General features: G+C 42.2%; 1 protein-coding gene across 1 annotated transcript in view; it reads left to right on the top strand.

Annotated features, from left to right (window-relative positions):
• atp1b2a (ATPase Na+/K+ transporting subunit beta 2a) overlaps nucleotides 1-17,500 on the top strand; it is a 46,406-nt gene that overhangs the window by 988 nt on the left and 27,918 nt on the right. The gene's annotated exons all lie outside the window — the stretch shown is intronic.

Raw genomic sequence — 17,500 nt, 5'->3', positions numbered from 1 at the left:
GTCCAGTGGTTTTATTTTTTGTAATATTAATTTTAACTTTATTTATTATTATATGTTTTTTACAATAAACAAAAAACAAAAAACATACATGGACAAAAACAATAAACAACATAACATTAATGACATCACACGACCCTCTTTTCCACCGGTACATAGCGTAACCAGCCAAGCTACTGGGCTAAAAGAACATGTTTTTCTGATTCTGTTTTGTTGTTTCCCAAAAAATCAGTTTTCTCCGATTAGTTTATCCAGGTTTCCATTTTCTCCTTTTTTTTCTCCACAGGTTTTCACTCTCAAAATCGCGTATTTTTGATAGAAAAACAACACAATTGGATGTTCTAAGTTCACAACAATGCTTAAACCACATCAGGGGACAAACTTTGAGGTCTGGGAAAAATGTAAGATATTTTAGCTCTTTGGGTGTAATTACCCTTTAATTCCAGTGATCACCTAGCAAGAGGCTGTTGTTTAGCTGTGTTTTTGTAGTGATCACCAAGCAAGAGGCTGTTGTTTAGCTGTGATCACCAAGCAAGAGGCTGTTGTTTAGCTGTGATAACCTAGCAAGACACTGTTGTTTAGCTGTGATCACCTAGCAAGAGGCTGTTCTTTAGCTGCGTTTTTGTAGTGATCACAAAGCAAGAGACTGTTGTTTAGCTGTTTTTGTAGTGATCACCAAGCAAGAGGCTGTTGTTTAGTAGTGTTTTTGTAGTGCTCACCAAGCAAGAGGCTGTAGTTTAGCTGTGATCACCTAGCAAGAGACTGATGTTGAGCTGTGTTTTTGTAGTGATCAACAAGCAAGAGGATGTTGTTTAGCTGTGTTTTTGTAGTGATCACCAAGCAAGAGGCTGTTCTTTAGCTGTGTTTTTGTAGTGATAACCTAGCAAGAGACTGTATTTCAGCTGTGATCACCTAGCAAGAGGCTGTTGTTTAGCTGTGTTTTTGTAGTGATCACCAAGCAAGAGGCTGTTGTTTAGCTGTGATCACCAAGCAAGATGCTGTTGTTTAGCTGGGATCACCTAGCAAGAGGCTGTTGATTAGCTGTGATCACCAAGCAAGACGCTGTTGTTTAGTTGTGATCACAAAGCAAGAGGCTGTTGTTTAGCTGTGATCACCAAGAAAGAGGCTGTTGTTTAGCTGTGTTTTTGTAGTGATCACCTAGCAAGAGGCTGTTGTTTAGCTGTGTTTTTGTAGTGATCACCAAGCACGAGGATGTTGTTTAGCTGTGTTTTTGTAGTGATCACCAAGCAAGAGGCTGTTTAGCTGTGTTTTTGTAGTGATCACCAAGCAAGAGGCTGTTTAGCTGTGTTTTTGAAGTGATCAAAAGCAAGAATCTGTTGTTTCGCTGTGATCACCAAGAAAGACTCTGTTGTTTAGCTGTGATCACCAAGCAAGAGGCTGTTGTTTAGATGTTATCACAAAGCAAGAAGCTGTTGTTTGGCTGTGTTTTTGTAGTGATCACCAAGCAAGAGGTTGTTTTTTAGCTGTGATCACCAAGCAAGACGCTGTTGTTTAGTTGTGATCACCAAGCAAGACGCTGTTGTTTAGCTGTGATCACCAAGCAAGACACTGTTGTTTAGCTGTGATCACCTTGCAAGAGGCTGTGGTTTAGCTGTGATCATCTAGCAACAGGCTGTTTAGCTGTGTTTTTGTAGTGATCACCTAGCAAGAGCCTGTTGTTTAGCTGTGATCACAAAGCAAGAGACTGTTGTTTAGCTGTGTTTTTGTAGTGATCACCAAGCAAGAGGCTGTTGTTTAGTAATGTTTTTGTAGTGATCACCAAGCAAGAGGCTGTAGTTTAGCTGTGATCACCTAGCAAGAGACTGATGTTTAGCTGTGTTTTTGTAGTGATCACCAAGCAAGAGGCTGTTGTTTAGCTGTGTTTTTGTAGTGATCACCAAGCAAGAGGCTGTTCTTTAGCTGTGTTTTTGTAGTGATAACCTAGCAAGAGACTGTATTTCAGCTGTGATCACCAAGCAAGAGACTGTTGTTCAGCTGTGTTTTTGTAGTGATCACCAAGCAAGAGGCTGTTGTTTAGTTGTGTTTTTGTAGTGATCACCAAGCAAGAGGCTGTAGTTTAGCTGTGATCACCTAGCAAGAGACTGAAGTTTAGCTGTGTTTTTGTAGTGATCACCAAGCAAGAGGCTGTTGTTTAGCTGTGTTTTTGTAGTGATCACCAAGCAAGAGGCTGTTTTTTAGCTGTGTTTTTGTAGTGATCACCAAGCAAGACGCTGTTGTTTAGCTGTGATCACCTAGCAAGAGGCTGTTGATTAGCTGGGATCGCCTAGCAAGACTCTGTTGTTTAGCTGTGATCACCAAGCAAGACGCTGTTGTTTAGCTGTGATCACAAAGCAAGAGGCTGTTGTTTAGCTGTGATCACCTAGCAAGAGACTGATGTTTAGCTGTGATCACCAAGCAAGACGCTGTTGTTTAGTTGTTATCACAAAGCAAGAAGCTGTTGTTTGGCTGTGTTTTTGTAGTGATCACCAAGCAAGAGGTTGTTTTTTAGGTGTGATCACCAAGCAAGACGCTGTTGTTTAGTTGTGATCACAAAGCAAGAAACTGTTGTTTAGCTGTGATCACCAAGCAAGGCGCTGTTGTTTCGCTGTGATCACCAAGCAAGACGCTGTTGTTTAGCTGTGCTCACCAAGCAAGAGGCTGTTGTTTAGCTGTGCTCACCAAGCAAGAGGCTGTTGTTTAGCTGTGCTCACCAAGCAAGAGGCTGTTATTTAGCTGTGCTCACCAAGCAAGAGGCTGTTCTTTAGCTGTGCTCACCAAGCAAGAGGCTGTTGTTTAGTTGTGATCACCAAGCAATAGGCTGTTGTTTAGCTGTGATCACCACGCAAGAGGATGTTGTTTAGTTGTGATCACCATGCAAGAGGCTGTTGTTTAGCTGTGTTTTTGTAGTGATCACCTAGCAAGAGACTGTAATTTAGCTGTGTTTTTGTAGTGATCACCAAGCAACCAAGCAAGTTGTTTAGCTGTGTCTTTGTAGTGATAAGCAAGCAAGAGGCTGTTTTTAGCTGTGTTGTTGTACTGATCACCAAGCAAGAGGCTGCTGTTTAGCTGTGATCACCAAGCAAGAGGCTGCTGTTTAGCTGTTATCACCAAGCAAGAGGCTGTTGTTTAGCTGTGATCACCAAGCAAGAGGCTGTTGTTTAGCTGTGATCACCAAGCAAGAGGTTGTTGTTTGGCTGTGTTTTTGTAGTGATCACCAAGCAAGAGGCTGTTGTTTAGCTGTGATCACCAAGCAAGAGGCTGCTGTTTAGCTGTGATCACCAAGCAAGAGGCTGTTGTTTTGCTGTGTTTTTGTAGTGATCACCAAGCAAGAGGCTGTTGTTTAGCTGTGATCACCAAGCAAGAGGCTGCTGTTTAGCTGTGATCACCAAGCAAGAGGCTGCTGTTTAGCTGTGATCACCAAGCAAGAGGCTGTTGTTTTGCTGTGTTTTTGTAGTGATCACCAAGCAAGGGGCTGTTATTTAGCTGTGTTTGTGTAGTGATCACCAAGCAACCAAGCAAGTTGTTTAGCTGTGTTTTTGTTGTGATCACCAAGCAAGAGGCTGTTGTTTAGCTGTGTTTTGGTAGTGATCATTTAGCAAGAGGCTGTTGTTTAGCTGTGTTTCGGGAAGTGATCACCAAGCAACCAAGCAAGTTCTTTAGCTGTGTTTTTGTAGTGATCACCTAGCAAGAGACTGTTGTTTTGCTGTGATCGCCTAGCAAGAGGCTGTTGTTTAGCTGTGATCACCTAGCAAGAGACTGTAATTTAGCTGTGTTTTTGTAGTGATCACCAAGCAACCAAGCAAGTTGTTTAGCTGTGTTTTTGTAGTGATCACCAAGCAAGAGGCTGTTGTTTAGCTGTGATCACCAAGCAAGAGGCTGTTGTTTAGCTGTGATCACCAAGCAAGAGGCTGTTGTTTAGCTGTGCACACCAAGCAAGAGGCTGTTGTTTAGCTGTGCTCACCAAGCAAGAGGCTGTTGTTTAGCTGTGCTCACCAAGCAAGAGGCTGTTGTTTAGCTGTGCTCACCAAGCAAGAGGCTGTTGTTTAGCTGTGCTCACCAAGCAAGAGGCTGTTGTTTAGCTGTGCTCACCAAGCAAGAGGCTGTTGTTTAGCTGTGCTCACCAAGCAAGAGGCTGTTGTTTAGCTGTGCTCACCAAGCAAGAGGCTGTTGTTTAGCTGTGATCACCAAGCAAGAGGCTGTTGTTTAGCTGTGCTCACCAAGCAAGAGGCTGTTGTTTAGCTGTGCTCACCAAGCAAAGAGGCTGTTGTTTAGCTGTGCTCACCAAGCAAGAGGCTGTTGTTTAGCTGTGTTTTGGTAGTGATCATTTAGCAAGAGGCTGTTGTTTAGCTGTGTTTCGGGAAGTGATCACCAAGCAACCAAGGAAGTTCTTTAGCTGTGTTTTTGTAGTGATCACCTAGCAAGAGACTGTAATTTAGCTGTGTTTTTGTAGTGATCACCAAGCAACCAAGCAAGTTGTTTAGCTGTGTCTTTGTAGTGATAAGCAAGCAAGAGGCTGTTTTTAGCTGTGTTGTTGTACTGATCACCAAGCAAGAGGCTGCTGTTTAGCTGTGATCACCAAGCAAGAGGCTGCTGTTTAGCTGTGATCACCAAGCAAGAGGCTGCTGTTTAGCTGTGATCACCAAGCAAGAGGCTGTTGTTTAGCTGTGATCACCAAGCAAGAGGTTGTTGTTTGGCTGTGTTTTTGTAGTGATCACCAAGCAAGAGGCTGTTGTTTAGCTGTGATCACCAAGCAAGAGGCTGCTGTTTAGCTGTGATCACCAAGCAAGAGGCTGCTGTTTAGCTGTGATCACCAAGCAATAGGCTGTTGTTTAGCTGTGCTCACCAAGCAAGAGGCTTTTGTTTAGCTGTGCTCACCAAGCAAGAGGCTGTTGTTTAGCTGTGCTCACCAAGCAAGAGGCTGTTGTTTAGCTGTGCTCACCAAGCAAGAGGATGTTGTTTAGCTGTGCTCACCAAGCAAGAGGCTGTTGTTTAGCTGTGCTCACTAATCAAGAGGCTGTTGTTTAGCTGTGCTCACCAAGCAAGAGGCTGTTGTTTAGCTGTGCTCACCAAGCAAGAGGCTGTTGTTTAGCTGTGTTATTGTAGTGATCACCAAGCAAGACACTGTTGTTTAGCTGTGATCATCTAGCAAGAGGCTGTTGTTTAGCTGTGATCACCTTGCAAGAGGCTGTGGTTTAGCTGTGATCATCTAGCAACAGGCTGTTTAGCTGTGTTTTTGTAGTGATCACCTAGCAAGAGCCTGTTGTTTAGCTGTGTTTTTGTAGTGATCACCTAGCAAGAGCCTGTTGTTTAGCCGTGATCACCTAGAGGCTGTTGTTTAGTTGTGTTTTTGTAGTGATCACCAAGGAAGAGGCTGTAGTTTAGCTGTGATCACCTAGCAAGAGACTGATGTTTAGCTGTGTTTTTGTAGTGATCACGTAGCAAGAGGCTGTTGTTTAGCTGTGATCAACAAGCAAGACGCTGTTGTTTAGTTGTGATCACAAAGCAAGAGGCTGTTGTTTAGCTGTGTTTTTGTAGTGATCACCAAGCAAGAGAATGTTGTTTAGCTGTGTTTTTGTAGTGATCACCAAGCAAGAAACTGTTGTTTAGCTGTGATCACCAAGCAAGGCGCTGTTGTTTCGCTGTGATCACCAAGCAAGACGCTGTTGTTTAGCTGTGATCACCAAGCAAGACGCTGTTGTTTAGTTGTGATCACAAAGCAAGAAGTTGTTGTTTGGCTGTGTTTTTTTAGTGATCACCTAGCAAGAGCCTGTTGTTTAGCTGTGATCACCTAGCAAGAGACTGTTGTTTAGCTGTGTTTTTGTAGTGATCACCAAGCAAGAGGCTGTTGTTTAGCTGTGTTTTTGTAGTGATCACCTAGCAAGAGACTGTTGTTTAGCTGTGATCACCTAGCAAGAGGCTGTTGTTTAGCTGTGTTTTTGTTGTGATCCCTAGCAAGAGCCTGCTGGTCAGCTGTGATCACCTAGCAAGAGACTGTTGTTTATCTGTGTTTTTGTTGTGATCACCTAGCAAGAGCCTGTTGTTTAGCTGTGATCACCTAGCAAGAGACTGTTGTTTAGCTGTGTTTTTGTAGTGATCACCTAGCAAGAGACTGTTGTTTAGCTGTGTTTTTGTAATGATCACCAAGCAAGTGTCACGTCCTGGCCAGTATATAAGGTTAATTGTTTTGTAATTTGGTCAGGGCGTGACAGAGGGTATTTGTTTTATTTGGTTCAGGGTGGTGTGTTTGTTCAAAGGGGGGTTTGATTTAGTATTTCCGAGGTTTTGGGTTGATGTTCTATGTTTATGTATTTCTATGTGTAGTCTGGTGAGTGTGTTTCTATGTTTTGCTGATTGGGGTTGGGACTCTCAATTGAAGGCAGGTGTTGTCTATCTGCCTTTGATTGAGATAGTGATAGCAAGAGGCTGTTGATTAGTTGTGTTTTTGTAGTGATCACCAAGCAAGAGACTGTTGTTTAGCTGTGTTTTTGTAGTGATCACCAAGCAAGAGACTGTTGTTTAGCTGTGTTTTTGTAGTGATCACCTAGCAAGAGGCTGTTGTTTAGCTGTGTTTTTGTAGTGATCACCAAGCAAGAGGATGTTGTTTAGCTGTGTTTTGTATTGATCACCAAGCAAGAGGCTGTTTAGCTGTGTTTTTGAAGTGATCACCAAGCAAGAGGCTGTTATTTATCTGTGATCACCTAGCAAGAGACTGTATTTTAGCTGTGATCACCTAGCAAGAGGCTGTTGTTTAGCTGTGTTTTTGTTGTGATCACCAAGCAAGAGGCTGTTGTTTAGCTGTGTTTTTGTAGTGATCACCTAGCAAGAGAATGTTGTTTAGCTGTGTTTTTGTAGTGATCACCAAGCAAGAAACTGTTGTTTAGCTGTGATCACCAAGCAAGGCGCTGTTGTTTCGCTGTGATCACCAAGCAAGACGCTGTTGTTTAGCTGTGATCACCAAGCAAGAACCTGTTGTTTAGTTGTGATCACAAAGCAAGAGGCTTTTGTTTAGTTGTGATCACAAAGCAAGAGGCTGTTTAGTTGTGATCACAAAGCAAGAGGCTGTTGTTTAGTTGTTATTGTAGTGATCAACAAGCAAGAGGCTGTTGTTTAGCTGTGATCACCAAGCAAGACGCTTTTGTTGAGTTGTGATCACAAAGCAAGAAGCTGTTGTTTGGCTGTGTTTTTGTAGTGATCACCAAGCAAGAGGTTGTTGTTTCGCTGTGATCACCAAGCAAGACGCTGTTGTTTAGCTGTGATCATCTAGCAAGAGGCTGATGTTTAGCTGTGTTTTTGTAGTGATCACCAAGCAAGAGGCTGTTCTTTAGCTGTGTTTTGAAGTGATCACCTAGCAAGAGCCTGTTGTTTAGCTGTGATCACAAAGCAAGAGACTGTATTTTAGCTGTGATCACCTAGCAAGAGGCTGTTGTTTAGTTGTGTTTTTGTTGTGATCACCAAGCAAGAGGCTGTTGTTTAGCTGTGATCACCGAGCAAGAGACTGTTGTTTAACTGTGTTTTTATAGTGATCACCAAGCAAGAGAATGATGTTTAGCTGTGATCACCAAGCAAGACGCTTTTGTTTAGTTTTGATCACAAAGCAAGAAGCTGTTGATTGGCTGTGTTTTTGTAGTGATCACCAGGCAAGAGACTGTTGTTTAGCTGTGATCACCGAGCAAGAGACTGTTGTTTAACTGTGTTTTTATAGTGATCACCAAGCAAGAGAATGATGTTTATCTGTGATCACCAAGCAAGGCGCTGTTGTTTAGCTGTGATCACCTAGCAAGAGGCTGTTGTTAAGCTGAGTTTTTGTAGTGATCACCTAGCAAGAGACTGTTGTTTAGCTGTGTTTTTGTAGTGATCACCTAGCAAGGGGCTGTTGTTTAGCTGTGTTTTTGTAGTGATCACCAAGCAAGAGGATGTTGTTTAGCTGTGTTTTTGTAGTGATCACCAAGCAAGAGGATGTTTAGCTGTGTTTTTGAAGTGATCACCAAGCAAGAGGCTGTTGTTTATCTGTGATCACCTAGCAAGAGACTGTATTTTAGCTGTGATCCCCAAGCAAGAGGCTGTTGTTTAGCTGCGTTTTTGTTGTCATCACCAAGCAAGAGGCTGTTGTTTAGCTGTGTTTTTGTAGTGATCACCTAGCAAGAGAATGTTGTTTAGCTGTGTTTTTGTAGTGATCACCAAGCAAGAAACTGTTGTTTAGCTGTGATCACCAAGCAAGGCGCTGTTGTTTCGCTGTGATCACCATGCAAGACGCTGTTGTTTAGTTGTTATCACAAAGCAAGAGGCTGTTGTTTAGCTGCGTTATTGTAGTGATCACCAAGCAAGACGCTGTTGTTTAGCTGTGATGAACTATGAAGAGGCTGTTGTTCAGCTGTGATCATCTAGCAAGAGGCTGTTTCGCTGCGTTTTTGTAGTGATCACCTAGCAAGAGCCTGTTGTTTAGCTGTGATCACCTAGCAAGAGACTGTATTTTAGCTGTGATCACCTAGCAAGAGGCTGTTGTTTAGCTGTGTTTTTGTTGTGATCACCAAGCAAGACACTGTTGTTTAGCTGTGATCACCAAGCAAGGCGCTGTTGTTTCGCTGTGATCACCAAGCAAGACGCTTTTGTTTAGTTGTGATCACAAAGCAAGAAGCTGGTGTTTGGCTGTGTTTTTGCAGCGATCACCGAGCAAGAGGTTGTTGTTTAGCTGTGTTTTTTTTGTGATCACCAAGCAAGAGGCTGTTGTTTACCTGTGATCACCTAGCAAGAGACTGTATTTTAGCTGTGATCACCTAGCAAGAGGCTGTTGTTTAGCTGTGTTTTTGTTGTGATCACCAAGCAAGAGGCTGTTGTTTAGCTGTGTTTTTGAAGTGATCACCTAGCAAGAGAATGTTGTTTAGCTGTGTTTTTGTAGTGATCACCAAGCAAGAAACTGTTGTTTAGCTCTGATCACCAAGCAAGGCGCTGTTGTTTCGCTGTGATCACCAAGCTAGACGTTGTTGTTTAGCTGTGATCACCAAGCAAGAAGCTGTTGTTTCGCTGTGTTTTTGTAATGATCACCAGGCAAGAGACTGTTGTTTAGCTGTGATCACCTAGCAAGAGACTGTTGTTTAGCTGTGTTTTTGTAGTGATCACCAAGCAAGAGAATGATGTTTAGCTGTGATCACCAAGCAAGACGCTTTTGTTTAGTTGTGATCACAAAGCAAGAAGCTGTTGATTGGCTGAGTTTTTGTAGTGATCACCAAGCAAGAGGTTGTTGTTTAGCTGTGATCACCTAGCAAGAGGCTGTTGTTTAGCTGAGTTTTTGTAGTGATCACCTAGCAAGAGACTGTTGTTTAGCTGTGTTTTTGTAGTGATCACCTAGCAAGGGGCTGTTGTTTAGCTGTGTTTTTGTAGTGATCACCATGCAAGAGGATGTTGTTTAGCTGTGTTTTTGTAGTGATCACCAAGCAAGAGGATGTTTAGCTGTGTTTTTGAAGTGATCACCTAGCAAGAGGCTGTTGTTTAGCTGTGTTTTTGTTGTGATCACCAAGCAAGAGGCTGTTGTTTAGCTGTGTTTTTGTAGTGATCACCTAGCAAGAGAATGTTGTTTAGCTGTGATCACCAAGCAAGGCGCTGTTGTTTCGCTGTGATCACCAAGCTAGACGCTGTTGTTTAGCTGTGATCACCAAGCAAGAAGCTGTTGTTTAGCTGTGTTTTTGTTGTGATCACCAAGCAAGAGGCTATTGTTTAGCTGTGTTTTTGTAGTGATCACCAGGCAAGAGACTGTTGTTTAGCTGTGTTTTTGTAGTGATCACCTAGCAAGAGAATGTTGTTTAGCTGTGTTTTTGTTGTGATCACCAAGCAAGAAACTGTTGTTTAGCTGTGATCACCAAGCAAGACGCTGTTGTTTAGCGGTGATCACCAAGCAAGAAGCTGTTGTTTAGCTGTGTTTTTGTAGTGATCACCAAGCAAGAGGCTGTTGTTTAGCTGTGTTTTTGTAGTGATCACCAGGCAAGAGACTGTTGTTTAGCTGTGATCACCTAGCAAGAGACTGTTGTTTAACTGTGTTTTTGTAGTGATCACCATGCAAGAGGTTGCTGTTTAGCTGTGATCACCAAGCAAGAGGTTGTTGTTTAGCTGTGATCACCAAGCAAGACGCTGTTGTTTAGTTGTGATCACAAAGCAAGAGGCTGTTGTTTAGCTGTGTTATTGTCATGATCACCAAGCAAGAGTCTGTTGTTTAGCTGTGATCACCTAGCAAGAGACTGTATTTTAGCTGTGATCACCTAGGAAGAGGCTGTTGTTTAGCTGCGTTTTTGTTGTCATCACCAATCAAGAGGCTGTTGTTTAGCTGTGTTTTTGTAGTGATCACCTAGCAAGAGAATGGTGTTTAGCTGTGTTTTTGTAGTGATCACCAAGCAAGAAACTGTTGTTTAGCTGTGATCACCAAGCAAGGAGCTGTTGTTTCGCTGTGATCACCAAGCAAGAGGTTGTTGTTTAGGTGTGATCACCAAGCAAGAGGCTGTTGTTTAGCTGTGTTTTTTTTTGTGATCACCAAGCAAGAGGCTGTTGTTTAGCTGTGTTTTTGTAGTGATCACCTTGCAAGAGGCTGTTGTTTAGCTGTGTTTTTGTAGTGATCACCAAGCAAGAGGATGTTGTTTAGCTGTGTTTTTGTAGTGATCACCAAGCAAGAGGATGTTGTTTAGCTGTGTTTTTGTAGTGATCACCTAGCAAGAGAATGTTGTTTAGCTGTGTTTTTGTAGTGATCACCAAGCAAGAAACTGTTGTTTAGCTGTGATCACCAAGCAAGGCGCTGTTGTTTCGCTGTGATCACCAAGCAAGACGCTGTTGTTTAGCTGTGATCAACAAGCACGAAGCTGTTGTTTAGCTGTGTTTTTGTTGTGATCACCAAGCAAGAGGCTGTTTAGCTGTGTTTTTGTAGTGATCACCAGGCAAGAAACTGTTGTTTAGCTGTGATCACCTAGCAAGAGACTGTTGTTTAACTGTGTTTTTGTAGTGATCACCAAGCAAGAGGTTGTTGTTTAGTTGTGATCACAAAGCAAGAAGCTGTTGATTGGCTGTGTTTTTGTAGTGATCACCAAGCAAGAGGTTGTTGTTTAGTTGTGATCACCAAGCAAGACGCTGTTGTTTAGCTGTGATCACCAAGCAAGAGGCTGTTGTTTAGCTGTGATCACCAAGCAAGAGTCTGTTGTTTAGCTGTGATCACCTAGCAAGAGGCTGTTGTTTAGCTGTGTTTTTGTAGTGATCACCTAGCAAGAGGCTGTTGTTTAGCTGTGTTTTTGTAGTGATCACCTAGCAAGAGGCTGTTGTTTAGCTGTGTTTTTGTAGTGATCACCAAGCAAGAGGATGTTGTTTAGTTGTGTTTTTGAAGTGATCACCAAGCAAGAGGCTGTTGTTTAGCTGCGTTTTTGTTGTCATCAACAAGCAAGAGGCTGTTGTTTAGCTGTGTTTTTGTAGTGATCACCTAGCAAGAGAATGTTGTTTAGCTGTGTTTTTGTAGTGATCACCAAGCAAGAAACTGTTGTTTAGCTGTGATCACCAAGCAAGGCGCTGTTGTTTCGCTGTTATCACCAAGCAAGACGCTGTTGTTTAGCTGTGATCACCAAGCAAGAAGCTGTTGTTTAGCTGTGTTTTTGTTCTGATCACCAAGCAAGAGGCTGTTGTTTAGCTGTGTTTTTGTAGTGATCACCATGCAAGAGACTGTTGTTTAGCTGTGATCACCTAGCAAGAGACTGTTGTTTAACTGTGTTTTTGTAGTGATCACCAAGCAAGAGGTTGTTGTTTAGCTGTGATCACGTAGCAAGAGGCTGTTGTTTAGCTGTGTTTTTGTAGTGATCACCAAGCAAGAGAATGATGTTTAGCTGTGATCACCAAGCAAGACTCTTTTGTTTAGTTGTGATCACAAAGCAAGAAGCTGTTGATTGGCTGTGTTATTGTCATGATCACCAAGCAAGACGCTGTTGTTTAGTTGTGATCACAAAGCAAGAAGCTTTTGTTTGGCTTTGTTTTTGTAGCGATCACCAAGCAAGAGGTTGTTGTTTAGGTGTGATCACCAAGCAAGAGGCTGTTGTTTAGCTGTGTTTTTTTAGTGATCACCTAGCAAGAGGCTGTGTTTTTGTAGTGATCACCAAGCAAGAGGATGTTGTTTAGCTGTGTTTTTGTAGTGATCACCAAGCAAGAGGCTGTTGTTTAGCTGTGTTTTTGTAGTGATCACCTAGCAAGAGAATGTTGTTTAGCTGTGTTTTTGTAGTGATCACCAAGCAAGAAACTGTTGTTTAGCTGTGATCACCATGCAAGGCGCTGTTGTTTCGCTGTGATCACCAAGCAAGACGCTGTTGTTTAACTGTGATCAACAAGCACGAAGCTGTTGTTTAGCTGTGTTTTTGTTGTGATCACCAAGCAAGAGGCTGTTTAGCTGTGTTTTTGTAGTGATCACCAGGCAAGAAACTGTTGTTTAGCTGTGATCACCTAGCAAGAGACTGTTGTTTAACTGTGTTTTTGTAGTGATCACCAAGCAAGAGGTTGTTGTTTAGTTGTGATCACAAAGCAAGAAGCTGTTGATTGGCTGTGTTTTTGCAGTGATCACCAAGCAAGAGGTTGTTGTTTAGTTGTGATCACCAAGCAAGACGCTGTTGTTTAGCTGTGATCACCAAGCAAGAGGCTGTTGTTTAGCTGTGATCACCAAGCAAGAGTCTGTTGTTTAGCTGTGATCACCTAGCAAGAGGCTGTTGTTTAGCTGAGTTTTTGTAGTGATCACCTAGCAAGAGACTGTTGTTTAGCTGTGTTTTTGTAGTGATCACCTAGCAAGAGGCTGTTGTTTAGCTGTGTTTTTGTAGTGATCACCTAGCAAGAGGCTGTTGTTTAGCTGTGTTTTTGTAGTGATCACCAAGCAAGAGGATGTTGTTTAGTTGTGTTTTTGAAGTGATCACCAAGCAAGAGGATGTTTAGCTGTGTTTTTGAAGTGATCACCAAGCAAGAGGCTGTTGTTTATCTGTGATCACCTTGCAAGAGACTGTATTTTAGCTGTGATCACCTCGCAAGACGCTGTTGTTTAGCTGTGTTTTTTTAGTGATCACCTAGCAAGAGGCTGTTGTTTAGCTGTGTTTTTGTAGTGATCACCAAGCAAGAGGATGTTGTTTAGCTGTTTTTTTGTAGTGATCACCAAGCAAGAAACTGTTGTTTAGCTGTGATCACCAAGCAAGGCGCTGTTGTTTCGCTGTCATCACCAAGCAAGACGCTGTTGTTTAGCTGTGATCACCAAGCAAGAAGCTGTTGTTTAGCTGTGTTTTTGTTGTGATCACCAAGCAAGAGGCTGTTGTTTAGCTGTGTTTTTGTAGTGATCACCAAGCAAGAGGCTGTTGTTTAGCTGTGATCACCTCGCAAGAGGCTGTTGTTTAGCTGTGTTTTTTTAGTGATCACCTAGCAAGAGGCTGTTGTTTAGCTGTGTTTTTGTAGTGATCACCAAGCAAGAGGATGTTGTTTAGCTGTGTTTTTGTAGTGATCACCAAGCAAGAGGCTGTTGTTTAGCTGTGTTTTTGTAGTGATCACCTAGCAAGAGAATGTTGTTTAGCTGTGTTTTTGTAGTGATCACCAAGCAAGAAACTGTTGTTTCGCTGTGATCACCAAGTAAGACGCTGTTGTTTAGCTGTGATCACGTAGCAAGAGGCTGTTGTTTAGCTGTGTTTTTGTAGTGATCACCAAGCAAGAGAATGATGTTTAGCTGTGATCACCAAGCAAGACGCTTTTGTTTAGCTGTGATCACGTAGCAAGAGGCTGTTGTTTAGCTGTGTTTTTGTAGTGATCACCAAGCAAGAGAATGATGTTTAGATGTGATCACCAAGCAAGACGCTTTTGTTTAGTTGTGATCACAAAGCAAGAGGCTGTTGTTTAGCTGTGTTATTGTAGTGATCACCAAGCAAGAGTCTGTTGTTTAGCTGTGATCACCTAGCAAGAGGCTGTTGTTTAGCTGAGTTTTTGTAGTGATCACCTAGCAAGAGACTGTAGTTTAGCTGTGTTTTTGTAGTGATCACCAAGCAAGAGGTTGTTGTTTAGGTTTGATCACCAAGCAAGAGGCTGTTGTTTAGCTGTGTTTTTTTAGTGATCACCTAGCAAGAGGCTGTTGTTTCGCTGTGATCACCAAGCTAGACGTTGTTGTTTAGCTCTGATCACCAAGCAAGGCGCTGTTGTTTCGCTGTGATCACCAAGCTAGACGTTGTTGTTTAGCTGTGATCACCAAGCAAGAAGCTGTTGTTTCGCTGTGTTTTTGTAATGATCACCAGGCAAGAGACTGTTGTTTAGCTGTGATCACCTAGCAAGAGACTGTTGTTTAGCTGTGTTTTTGTAGTGATCACCAAGCAAGAGAATGATGTTTAGCTGTGATCACCAAGCAAGACGCTTTTGTTTAGTTGTGATCACAAAGCAAGAAGCTGTTGATTGGCTGAGTTTTTGTAGTGATCACCAAGCAAGAGGTTGTTGTTTAGCTGTGATCACCTAGCAAGAGGCTGTTGTTTAGCTGAGTTTTTGTAGTGATCACCTAGCAAGAGACTGTTGTTTAGCTGTGTTTTTGTAGTGATCACCTAGCAAGGGGCTGTTGTTTAGCTGTGTTTTTGTAGTGATCACCATGCAAGAGGATGTTGTTTAGCTGTGTTTTTGTAGTGATCACCAAGCAAGAGGATGTTTAGCTGTGTTTTTGAAGTGATCACCTAGCAAGAGGCTGTTGTTTAGCTGTGTTTTTGTTGTGATCACCAAGCAAGAGGCTGTTGTTTAGCTGTGTTTTTGTAGTGATCACCTAGCAAGAGAATGTTGTTTAGCTGTGATCACCAAGCAAGGCGCTGTTGTTTCGCTGTGATCACCAAGCTAGACGCTGTTGTTTAGCTGTGATCACCAAGCAAGAAGCTGTTGTTTAGCTGTGTTTTTGTTGTGATCACCAAGCAAGAGGCTATTGTTTAGCTGTGTTTTTGTAGTGATCACCAGGCAAGAGACTGTTGTTTAGCTGTGTTTTTGTAGTGATCACCTAGCAAGAGAATGTTGTTTAGCTGTGTTTTTGTTGTGATCACCAAGCAAGAAACTGTTGTTTAGCTGTGATCACCAAGCAAGACGCTGTTGTTTAGCGGTGATCACCAAGCAAGAAGCTGTTGTTTAGCTGTGTTTTTGTAGTGATCACCAAGCAAGAGGCTGTTGTTTAGCTGTGTTTTTGTAGTGATCACCAGGCAAGAGACTGTTGTTTAGCTGTGATCACCTAGCAAGAGACTGTTGTTTAACTGTGTTTTTGTAGTGATCACCATGCAAGAGGTTGCTGTTTAGCTGTGATCACCAAGCAAGAGGTTGTTGTTTAGCTGTGATCACCAAGCAAGACGCTGTTGTTTAGTTGTGATCACAAAGCAAGAGGCTGTTGTTTAGCTGTGTTATTGTCATGATCACCAAGCAAGAGTCTGTTGTTTAGCTGTGATCACCTAGCAAGAGACTGTATTTTAGCTGTGATCACCTAGGAAGAGGCTGTTGTTTAGCTGCGTTTTTGTTGTCATCACCAATCAAGAGGCTGTTGTTTAGCTGTGTTTTTGTAGTGATCACCTAGCAAGAGAATGGTGTTTAGCTGTGTTTTTGTAGTGATCACCAAGCAAGAAACTGTTGTTTAGCTGTGATCACCAAGCAAGGAGCTGTTGTTTCGCTGTGATCACCAAGCAAGAGGTTGTTGTTTAGGTGTGATCACCAAGCAAGAGGCTGTTGTTTAGCTGTGTTTTTTTTTGTGATCACCAAGCAAGAGGCTGTTGTTTAGCTGTGTTTTTGTAGTGATCACCTTGCAAGAGGCTGTTGTTTAGCTGTGTTTTTGTAGTGATCACCAAGCAAGAGGATGTTGTTTAGCTGTGTTTTTGTAGTGATCACCAAGCAAGAGGATGTTGTTTAGCTGTGTTTTTGTAGTGATCACCTAGCAAGAGAATGTTGTTTAGCTGTGTTTTTGTAGTGATCACCAAGCAAGAAACTGTTGTTTAGCTGTGATCACCAAGCAAGGCGCTGTTGTTTCGCTGTGATCACCAAGCAAGACGCTGTTGTTTAGCTGTGATCAACAAGCACGAAGCTGTTGTTTAGCTGTGTTTTTGTTGTGATCACCAAGCAAGAGGCTGTTTAGCTGTGTTTTTGTAGTGATCACCAGGCAAGAAACTGTTGTTTAGCTGTGATCACCTAGCAAGAGACTGTTGTTTAACTGTGTTTTTGTAGTGATCACCAAGCAAGAGGTTGTTGTTTAGTTGTGATCACAAAGCAAGAAGCTGTTGATTGGCTGTGTTTTTGTAGTGATCACCAAGCAAGAGGTTGTTGTTTAGTTGTGATCACCAAGCAAGACGCTGTTGTTTAGCTGTGATCACCAAGCAAGAGGCTGTTGTTTAGCTGTGATCACCAAGCAAGAGTCTGTTGTTTAGCTGTGATCACCTAGCAAGAGGCTGTTGTTTAGCTGAGTTTTTGTAGTGATCACCTAGCAAGAGACTGTTGTTTAGCTGTGTTTTTGTAGTGATCACCTAGCAAGAGGCTGTTGTTTAGCTGTGTTTTTGTAGTGATCACCTAGCAAGAGGCTGTTGTTTAGCTGTGTTTTTGTAGTGATCACCAAGCAAGAGGATGTTGTTTAGTTGTGTTTTTGAAGTGATCACCAAGCAAGAGGCTGTTGTTTAGCTGCGTTTTTGTTGTCATCAACAAGCAAGAGGCTGTTGTTTAGCTGTGTTTTTGTAGTGATCACCTAGCAAGAGAATGTTGTTTAGCTGTGTTTTTGTAGTGATCACCAAGCAAGAAACTGTTGTTTAGCTGTGATCACCAAGCAAGGCGCTGTTGTTTCGCTGTTATCACCAAGCAAGACGCTGTTGTTTAGCTGTGATCACCAAGCAAGAAGCTGTTGTTTAGCTGTGTTTTTGTTCTGATCACCAAGCAAGAGGCTGTTGTTTAGCTGTGTTTTTGTAGTGATCACCATGCAAGAGACTGTTGTTTAGCTGTGATCACCTAGCAAGAGACTGTTGTTTAACTGTGTTTTTGTAGTGATCACCAAGCAAGAGGTTGTTGTTTAGCTGTGATCACGTAGCAAGAGGCTGTTGTTTAGCTGTGTTTTTGTAGTGATCACCAAGCAAGAGAATGATGTTTAGCTGTGATCACCAAGCAAGACGCTTTTGTTTAGTTGTGATCACAAAGCAAGAAGCTGTTGATTGGCTGTGTTATTGTCATGATCACCAAGCAAGACGCTGTTGTTTAGTTGTGATCACAAAGCAAGAAGCTTTTGTTTGGCTTTGTTTTTGTAGCGATCACCAAGCAAGAGGTTGTTGTTTAGGTGTGATCACCAAGCAAGAGGCTGTTGTTTAGCTGTGTTTTTTTAGTGATCACCTAGCAAGAGGCTGTGTTTTTGTAGTGATCACCAAGCAAGAGGATGTTGTTTAGCTGTGTTTTTGTAGTGATCACCAAGCAAGAGGCTGTTGTTTAGCTGTGTTTTTGTAGTGATCACCTAGCAAGAGAATGTTGTTTAGCTGTGTTTTTGTAGTGATCA

The sequence above is a fragment of the Salmo trutta genome, unplaced genomic scaffold, assembly GCF_901001165.1.
Source record: "Salmo trutta unplaced genomic scaffold, fSalTru1.1, whole genome shotgun sequence".
Lineage (NCBI taxonomy): Eukaryota > Metazoa > Chordata > Actinopteri > Salmoniformes > Salmonidae > Salmo > Salmo trutta.
This window is presented reverse-complemented; position numbering and strand designations above follow the sequence as displayed.